The following is an 11,007-nucleotide window of genomic DNA, read 5'->3' on the forward strand; positions in this document are numbered from 1 at the left end:
TATATATATATATATATATATATAAATTTATGTATCTGAATTCCATCATTTGTATATGCGACTAAAACATGTATGGCGATTCGTGGGACATATTTATGACGATTGGGTAAACCGTATGGCGGTATGGTGGTAACTCGTATATTTGCGTCTTTCTAACCTTACGAAGGATTTTCTCAACAATGGCACTAGTACAGTATAAGAATTTTAGAGTGACGTTTTTATACGTAACAAAAAATTAATTTAAAATAACTCAAAATAACAGTCATTCACTCTTCAATCTGAACAATATAAATTTGCACAATATTGTAAGAGATAAAATTGTTTAAAATAAGTAGATATCGTTACAGTTATTTGAAGACAAATGTAATTACGTACAGATGCAGATATATATTTTTATGAGTAATTAGATATAGATACATTTTAGAAATAAATTTAGATAGTTGTATAGATGCATAATATTTTTGTTTTTTTAGCATAAGTATATTGAAAAAAATGCTGTTAAATAAATAAAAAGCTAAATTAAATCAATTAAATCATGGGGTTATAAACATAAGTAGTTAAATCAATTCGATTTGTTACTAACTTAATTTTAATCTTTCTATTTGTAATAATAACGTATCAATTTGTCTCAAGGATTTATAATGATAAATTAAAAGCATGTTGAATTGAAGGAATATTTCCTTATGTTGTCAATATTGAATTAGTTGCATAAAATATTTATATAGGAACTACAAAATAAAGAACTCAACAAGTTATTGATAGTACTAATTCCGAAATAAATTTAACTTTGACTTCATATATCAAATAAATTCGATTTTGAATTAATGTAATTGATTCGAATATTACATTTTTTTTTAAATAATTATTTTTAATTTTTATATAAAGTTCCTACTTTCTTCATTATTCTTACATAGAATTATTTTATAGTTTCTCATATAGTTTATTAATATATAATGTCATATATAAAATATCCAAGTTTATCTTACATTTAACTAATCAAATTTTCGCAATCATCTAAGAATCAGTTTCACAATTTTTCTCTGGTTCCATCAACGCCAATTATTTGATCGGCCGATTAAATTTGAGAGTTGCCAACTGCTAAACTTACCATGTATAATCTAATTTCTTATGAACTCGCTCATTGATTGGATTAATTTTTGCTTAAATCACATAATTAGTTGAGTGCATCTTAAAATGTATCTAAAATATTATTTTAGATACATTTTGATAAGATACAAAGTAAAACATAATTGGTTACAGTTACGGAGTTAAGAAATGTATCTAGATACTTTACATCACTGAATTTGCAAGGTCAAGTGTTTTGGTTAACGTTATGATTACTGGACCAACTAACTTATTCAAACTTATTCAAACTAACTTATTCAACGAAACAAAAAGAGCATAAAAGTATATTTTATTGGCTATAAGAACGTATTGTTATGCCCATGCCTTGCCATCCGATGTAGAAGAGAGAGCATTGTCGAAGTGACTAGCCATTCAATTTCTTAACAAGATCTTCAGATTTGGATGTAAGCCGTCGCCATGTCCGGACGTGTTTTTTCATTATCATTTATCGTTTGCTGTGTTCTCTTTGTTAATAAATGTTTCTTGTTCTCCTTTTTACATTCATGTTCTTTATTTCCGCGGGAGTGGGTGAACGCGAGAGCGACTTCGCGAATCGACCACATAGGCGCAACATTTGCGTATCATTATTTTTCAACGTCACTACATACAACTATATATTTTTCTCAACGGTAAATCAGTTTTTTCATCCAGTCAATGAAGAATTCCAGCAGTTTTTTCTTTATCCATGACTTGATTGCGTCTTTTAGTTTATCATACAAAAAATAAATTCTAGTAACATTAATTGTCGTTTACAAACCGTTTATAGTGACGAAACTGTTTATCGAACTAGGTATTGTGAATAGGTGTGCAATTTCGAGAGTTGATGGATTTGGCTCTTTGCGATTTTTATTTCTTTCCAAATTTAAAGAATCTTGGAAGCATTCATTTTATCACAGATGATGAAATGTAGGAATCAGTGAAGTCAAGAAAAGACCCGCTGGATTTCTTTGACCGGATGAGAAACTGTTCACCATTACATGAGAGAAATGTATAGCTATAAATGATAAATGTCGTTATGCTCAAAAATAATGGTTTCAAAAATAATGATCTTGTAATCAATAAAATGCACTTTCATGCCCTTTCATTCGAATATCTCTTCGTTTACGAATTATGTGCAAATGTCCATTATTTTTTAGACAGCTCATATATAAACATTTATAAATCCATGTTTATATTATATGAACTTTTTAAATGTTTGGTAGATGATAATATGTTCCTAAAATATTTGATGCTTACTCAAATACATACATCGATCATTTTACGTCAAACCGGGCATTTTTTTGATTAAAAAAATCGAAGATTCCGATTCTTTTAAAATTTTGCATCTTTTGAAATTTTCAGGATTATTTCTTAATTGAAGAGCGAATATGATGAATTTTTATCAGAAACTATAAGTTGGTGAATTGATGTCAAAAAATGTATTTAAAAATTATAAACAATAAAAAAAATATTTATTCAAATGTATATTTAAATGTATATTTAAAAATAATCAAAATATAAAACATTATAATCTTTAAAACTGATCTCTTGCATTTTTTTCATTCGACTTACTGTTTCGGCGATACAATCATTTGAATATACACATACGTTTTTCGTCAATTCTTAAAAGTAAACATAATTTCGTGAAAATATTTAAAAAATTTGTTTCCCCATACACGTGTCTCATTTTTTATATGTAGAAGATATGTGAAAATTTTCAAAAAAATGTAAAATGTTGATTTTTTTTTGGTGCTCGATTTGACGTGGAATGATATATCAGAAAATTCACCGAAAATTATGTTATTGCACACTTCTAAAAGTAGTCAATATACAATAAAAAATAATAAAATAGTAGGGTTGGCAATGTTACTTCATAAAAATAATTCGTTACTGCTACTCGTTATTCTTTTTTTTTTTAAATAATTTTAAATAATTTGCATTACTCATTATTGATTTGCAAAAATAACACATTACCGTTATTATTACTCAAAATATAACGAATCATTATTTTTTCGTTACTTTTTTCTTGACACTGATAGAATATTATATGCATATTATATGCAAACTTTTGCGGTAAATGTAAAAAAAAATTCAAAATTCTATTTTTTAGTAGAGAATAGAGCTCAAAAAATATATGCCTATAGTAAATATTGTGCATTATTTTCATGAATGAAATAGATGCTGTCGTATCATATAATATATACTGCATTTTTTGTAATTTTTATACTTAAATAAATTTATTTTTTCGTATTACTTTTAATAAAATATCTTTCTAATAATACGTTTAACTAACATGAGTAAGGCCCCTAGTAGATTATCCCTAATAGGGACTGTATCAGGAATGTAACGCAATTCCGATAACCTGACAAAGTCGAAAGATCAGATCCTTATCACAGAGCCTGTTCGGATTCCTCAGGATTCCATATTAAGACCTTTGAGCACTCATCATTGGATGACAAAATTTTAATATCTTTTTTTAAGAAAGTTGTCATATGAGTTATTTCCAGTACGTATATGATGTATATGATGCTTGAAATTAAATATTCAATTTGATTTTGAAAAACATTTTTACTTTAGTGATTCGAACCTGGAATCTCTGGCTTATGAATCTCCTGCCTTACGTACTGTACCATTTCTTCAATTGATAAATGTGTTATTTATTGTCTATTTATAACCATTGCAATTATTTAGATAATGATTGTAATGAAAATTACTATTCTTAAAGGATCATTGCATGTCCATTCCAGATATGATCGGGGTTAAATAAAAATAAGAACAATATCAGGTAATTCGTATCAGGCACACCTTATTACTGTTTGTTCAGCCCCTGATCCCGGGATTATATTATGCAATTTTTATCAGGCACATTCTATTACTGCTTGTTCGGAATCTGATCAAGGTTACACTAGGCAATTTTTGTCAGATGGATATTTCCTGTTCAAGTGCTAGTAAAGATAATATCAAACAATTTTTATCAGACGCACTCTATTACTGCTCGTTCAGGCCTTGATTAGGGTTACATCAGACAGATATTCTGTCATTGTATTCAAATCCTGATAGGGATGATTTCAGGTAAACCGTATCAGGCAAACCTTTCTCTTATCTGACTCTGATCATGCATCAGGTATGTCTGATCGAATTTCTGCTCGGGACATTCTTATATATATTTAAAAAATATCTTTAAAAAACATTTATAATGTTATATATTTAAAAATAAAGAAAGAATAGAAAGAATTATTTAGCCAAGTGCAATATTTCGAAGAAAAGAAACAAGATACGAAATGATTTATCGTGAGTGCTCTAAGGGGGTAAAATTATATTATGATAACAAAATAATATTGTTTGTAATCTGCATTATATAGATATATTTAATTTATAAGACACAGAAAAAATTTTATTTTAAGAAATTAAATATACTGTAAAGATTATATATCTGAAATACTATAAAGATTATATATCTGAATTAGTCTATACATGTGAACTGTGAATACAATGAAAAAATTCATAATCGCGTTATTTAGACAGCTAATCCATTAATGTTTCATCCCTGTTTTTTAGAGCTCATTTGTTATATTCATTTATTACCGAAAAAACTTATAACGACGTTATAAATAACATGTTATTTATCAATCTTGTATTTATCAATCTTAAAATAGTAATTTTTCTCTCTCTTTCTCTCTCTCTCTCTCTCTCTCTCTCTCTCTATCTCAAAAGATCTTGTTTAATTTGTCTCATTGAAACATTAAATTAAACAACATAATTAAATTTTTATCATAGTCGTCACTTCGTAAATAAAATTTTGTTTTATTGTCCGCGCAAAGTATGTTTTGTTAAATAATCTTGATATAAAATGTCAATATGATCAATTCTTTATATAAAATATTATTACGGGAGCAACGGTCTATTACTGTGCCAATTAAGTTCCGGAATGTCCTATTTGTTGCTTCTCAGGGTCAACAAACAATAACAGTATCATGCCAACTATTTCCTGCATATCATCATCAAGGATATTCTATACAAATTCGTTCCTCGCTGCCAAGGAATTAATTTCCTTTTGTTTTATTCGCGTAAATAAATAGTCCTATATCCTATTTCAGCGAAGAAAACTTGCAACAATTGTAAAATAAAATTTGTTTCAGTATGTACAGCTGAGTGCTAGAATGCGCTCTGGCATTCCCAGCAAACATTTTTATATTTATTATAGAAGATATTTTATACATATAAAACATTTAGTTTATATTTTAATAATATTTCGAAAACTTACAAAAAGCATTTGTATAAAATATTTATATATAATATTGAAAAAAATAAATAATAAATATTTATGAAGATTTACTATAAATATTCCGGATGAACTTCCGAAAAAACGTCCCGATTATAAAATTGGTAGAAATACTCCAAATGACGTTAAATAAATGTCCTTAAATGGATTTTTACCGACAAGAAAGTTTAATGCCAAAAATATTTTAATAAAGTCATGGAAGTTTGTGCTCATTATTTTTAATATACTACATGTTTATCGCGGTTTATAGGAGTTGAATGGAGGGGATGCGTATATAGAAGGAAAATATTCTACTCTCACCTTCGACTTTCAGCCCCCTTCCCCTCCTTTCTGCAAAAGAGCGCATGATTCTCATCTTCGACTCTCATCTTTCCTCCCTTCTGCAAAGGGACGCATGACTCACCTTCGACTCGTATCCCCTCCCCCCCTCCTTCGCCCTGCAAAGGACCGTACGATTCTCATCCCCGACTCTCACCTTTCTTTCCTCCTGCTTCAGGCCCTATTATACGCCCTATTACAGTGAACTATGTAACGGTAATGCATTTAGGTAGTATATAACTTTACTTTACATTTTTGACATTAAATCTTTTTGTCGATGAAAATCTATTTAAGAGCATTCATTTGACATCATTTGGAGTATTTCTGCCAAATTTCATGATAATCGGCGTTTTCGGAAGTTTATCCAACATTCCGTTTGAATTTTTCTGTTTCTCTTTTTTTTTTGTTTTTGTTCGCACACAGAAAAATATATACAGTACACAAATGATAATCACTTGTTTCAAATATTTCAAAAGCTTATACATCCGCGGAAAGATTAAAAAAGCCATTTTTGCATCAACGGATTTCTATCTGTAATTGTTAGATAATGATTAGGAGTGTGATTTAGTTTTGAGGATTTTTTTCTCAAAAACTTTATTAAACATTTATTTAAACAAGATAATGAATGAATACTTTGACCAAAATGTTTCCCTTCGTTTTGTATAACTTTTCCATCTTTCTGGCAAAAGATGGATTCCGACGATAAAAAAATTTTTTTTGTGAAGTTGATCCAATTTTCAACAAATTTTCGCACAAAGTGTGTATCCTCTAGAGCATGTTGCATCGATCGGAACAAGTGAAAATCAGATAGAACAATGTCTGGAGGATACGCGGGAATACAGGGTAAGATTTTCCATTCCAGCTCTAATAGCGTTGCTTCGCTGATAATGCAACATGAGATCGAGCATTGTCATGAAGAAGGATCACTTTGTATCATTTATTCGCAATTGGAGATCATTTTAATGTTTGCTTCAATTTGTATAATTGTTATTGATAATAATCAGCGGTGACAGTTTCTTTCAGATTTAACAGTTCATTCATAATGCACAACACCTTGATCCCATCATATACACAGCAATACCTTTGAATCGTGAATATTACTCCTCAAAGTGAATATTGCTTGTTAGCCTGGATCAATCCATGATTTTTTTGTTTGAAATTATCAAAATAAATTCATTTTTCATTCCCAGTAACAATTCGATACAAAAAACCCTTTTTCTTTAAATCGACCGTCGTCTGGCGATCAACGAAATGTTCAATCGGTTCGCAATGGCATTTTCCGATAACTAATGTGGAACTCATTTTTCTTCTTTGTAAATCTTTCCCATGTTATGTAAAGTAACTGTTGTACGATCAACATTTAATTCTGGTTCTAAAGTGATTGTGTTGGATTTTCGTCTAATAATGATTGCAAATTTGCAATTTTTTTGGTTGTTTTGAGCGATTTTAATGACATTGAAATCATCACTTTTGAATCGTTTGAATATTCACATGTCTTAATTGATGGAGCATTATCATAAGTTTCTATTAGAATTCTAAGACTTTCAGCCATCGTTTTCTTTTGATTAAAAAATAAAAGCAATGCAAAATACTCTTTAGGAAAGTCCATTCTTTTATAATAGTATAAATATGAATATATGTTTATATGGATGAATGATATAAATATATGTTTACTGCGTCTATTATTAAATGATCAAATATTATGGAGTAATAATAAAGGATTAAGAAACAATAGCTGCGGTTGGAATGTCTTCGACAACACTGACATTAATGTGTGTCATCTCTTGCAAAGCCCTCAAAATTAAATCACTTTCCTAATATTATTGTATTAGATAACTTTTTTTGTATTATATGTTCATGAAAAATGTCAAAAATAATAATTATATGAGAAAAAATTCGATAAAATTCTAATTAATTATTGATTTAAATGATTAGCTTTTTTAATGATTAGCCCTTTTCATTAATAAGAGATTTTTATTATGTGATGGCACGGTATATATATACAAAACCGCCGTCACACAACAGAATTTTTTAACTATACATTCCATTCGAATTCTATTTTGTTCCAATTTTCAGGATTACTTTATAATTGAAGTGGGAATATAATGATATATATCTTTACAAAATTTTTAAATTGATGAGCTGATGATGAAAAATATTAATATAAATTGTAAACTAATAGAAAATGATTTATTTATATGAAAATGATAAATTAAAAATAATCCATAGAACAATTTAAGATCTTTAAAATTAATTTTGCATTTTTTTTTGTACTAATAGTTTCGATGTCGATATTTAAATTGTATGCTGATTAACGAGAACCAAACTGAAAATCGGCTGACAGTTGCAAATAAATTCCAGCACTGCTCTATATATGTTATTAATAAACACGCATATATAATTTAGATCACAACAATATCAACAAGATTTCAAAAGATAAATTAAATTGTAATGTATTAAATCCATAAAAAATCACAATGAAAAAATATATTATCTCTAACAACCGCGCAAGGATGCAGTTATAACTTTATCAAAAGAAACGATAAATATCGACTATGTAAACAGACAGAATATAAAACAATCTTGATAATTGCAAAATACAATCATAATATAACTGGCTATTTTTTTATAAGTTACTTTATTTTATTTTCTGACTAGATTCTTGGAATATTTACATTCTTGTTTCCACCGGAGTTAAGACTGGATCAAGACTTTCATTATCAAACCATTAAAAAAACTACTCGCAGATAAAGTCATAAAAGATCTTAAGGATTTAATATGCAATGAAAGATATCCAATCGTTTTACTTTCTTTTTATGAAAGAAATAAGTCAATATTTTTATATGTTTATAACTTTCTTTAAACGTATAGAATAGTTTGATATGTAACAATAAAACTTTCGCATAGAGCGGACTAAACTAAGTCGAAAAGTCCTTTACCATTTTGTAATTTTCGTAATAGTTAACGAGATATCAATTACTAAAAATCATCCGAATATTGATTTTCAATAATTTTTTACTCTAAGTACTATCAGCTTTACAGAAAAATAACATGAGACAAAAATTGTTTATTTTCTTTTCATAGAGTTGTAAGAATCTTTTCAGAATTTTTTGTCAACTTTTAGTACGGCATTTTCTTGTTGATAACTATTTTCACTAAATTAAATAATACAATTTAAATTCGTAGTACAACGAGACTCTTTTAGAAAAGATTTCTCTGATAGCAAAAAAAATATTCTTGACGTACTTATCGCAATTTTATATAATATAAAATTATATATATATTAAGATTTAATCAATAATTTTTATTCTATTTTCTCGAATAAAATAAGATCGACTTATGCCATTTCAAGAGATAGATTAACTTTAATTTTGGTTCAATTTACTCTTTGTCTTTTTCTAGTTCTAAAGATTAGAAAAAGACGAAGAATAAGTTGAACCGAGATTAAAATTAATCTATGTTGGTAGAAATGGGCATTATTATGTTTAGATAAGTGTAATACACATAAATTTAAATTTTTATATAATCTTAAATTTAGTAAGTCTTTATCTGATATTATACATATGCTATAACATCATTGTAACGAAGTTCTTGTGATGTAGAAAAGCAATACGCGGAATGAGAGATCCCGAGTTCGAATCCCAGGCTCAGTTTTTTTCGTCGTCGAAATTTAAAATACTGACATTCTGCAAACTCATTTCTGCAAGAATGGAAGAGATTTCCTTCAGTATTTAATGTTAAATAAATACTTATGTCTAACTTAAATCCTTTTATTAAAAAAAATTAAAGAGGAAGCATCAAGAATATTTTATTTCTAAATTTTAGAATTTTCTATTAAAGAATAAAATATTCTTTTCTGAAGAATAAACATGATTGACTCCTCATTTTATTTTAGACTGAGGTAATTGAATACAAAAATGTGGAAAAGAAAATTTTTTATTGCGAAAAAGTGTGCATTTTTCTCAAAAAGGCAAAGTATTTATGATGCTGGAAAAGATAAATGATAATAAAAAAAGATACCTTGTCTATTTTTCTTCTCACTGTTGACAAATGGGGTTTGTCCGCGGGGATGACAGTACTGAGCAGAAATATGAGCGTGCCAGATGCAGTTGGCCGTGCAGACCTGCGCAACATGATATGATATTAATGACGATGACGATGCGTATCTATGTATGTAGTATAGACTTTATTTATATATGTGATCCACGAAAATAGTGTTATGTATAAGCGACAATTGCATGAATGTATACGCGGGCACGGTGGCATACACGAAGAGATGTATCATTCATTGGACGAAAGGACAAGAAGGATGAAGGCCTACTTTACTCTTTATCCTTTTTTATACATTCCACCCCATATTCGAACATGCATCACATAAGTGCGTCGGGTTGCATCTTTTAGGCTGTCGATTGCAACATTACTTTGATTTTAAGTGAAGCTTAAAACTCTCTTTTCTTCTCTAAATCTCTGTCTCTTTTTCGCTTTAAAACAAGACAGAGAGAGTTTTAAGGTTCGCTTAAAGTCAAAATAACATTGATGCAACCGAGAAAGCCTTAAGAAATGTTATTCTTATTTTGTATAACATTAAGAGCATCACATGATGGAAAAAAATATTAATAATTATGTGATAAAAATAAAAGAAAGTTGAAACCTCTCCCTCCCTCCCCCTCCCTCCCCCCTCTCTCTGAAGTTATTCCATATAGAATGCAAATTGATATGCACATTATATTAACAAACGCGTAAATTATTTCAAGAAAATTTATGTCCTTTGAAAAATAATGTAATAAATTTTTCACTTTTATTTTTTTATTTTTCATAATTAATTATTCAAATACATTTTTGTTAAAAATTTTCTAGACATTTACAAAAAATTATTTTATGTTAATTATTTTATGTTAATAAAATAAATTAATAAAATAAATGTGTGCAACGCGAAGGGAAATGTATACGATGCCAGTTGTGACAAATCAATTCATTTAAAGCACTCGCTAATTTTTTGTTGTAATGCAATGACCCAACACACTAATTCCTGGCTAAACGCTGGGGACTTGTTTACTCTTTGACAACAGTGTTGAATTACTGGGCAAATATGTAAGTGGAAAATTTGTTGTTCAATTGAAATGAAAAAATAAGAGATAGTTGTTCTAAATCTTGTATATGGTAAAATATTGTATAGTCTTCTAATCTGGCACTAGAAATGACCATAAATCTTAAGTTTCAATAAAGTCTTAAGCTTATTTAAACGATTTATAATTCACGCTAAATTTTAAGCTAAAATTTATTTTTATTCATATTCCATATAT

The 11,007-nt window shown here is 28.3% G+C and overlaps 1 protein-coding gene across 2 annotated transcripts in view; it reads right to left on the reverse strand.

Moving 5' to 3' along the window:
- The window catches only part of LOC108686810 (glutamine synthetase 2 cytoplasmic), a 224,606-nt gene that overhangs the window by 105,293 nt on the left and 108,306 nt on the right, over positions 1-11,007 (reverse strand). The window contains exon 1 of one of the 2 annotated variants that reach the window (XM_018192281.1): positions 9,725-9,824. The exons of the other annotated variant lie outside the window; for it this stretch is intronic. The gene's annotated coding sequence lies outside the window, so the exon portion shown is untranslated. Of the gene's footprint in view, positions 1-9,724; positions 9,825-11,007 lie in introns of those variants that run through there. 2 annotated transcript variants of the gene reach the window in all.

Source organism: Atta colombica, unplaced genomic scaffold, assembly GCF_001594045.1.
Source record: "Atta colombica isolate Treedump-2 unplaced genomic scaffold, Acol1.0 scaffold19, whole genome shotgun sequence".
Classification (NCBI taxonomy): Eukaryota; Metazoa; Arthropoda; class Insecta; order Hymenoptera; family Formicidae; genus Atta; species Atta colombica.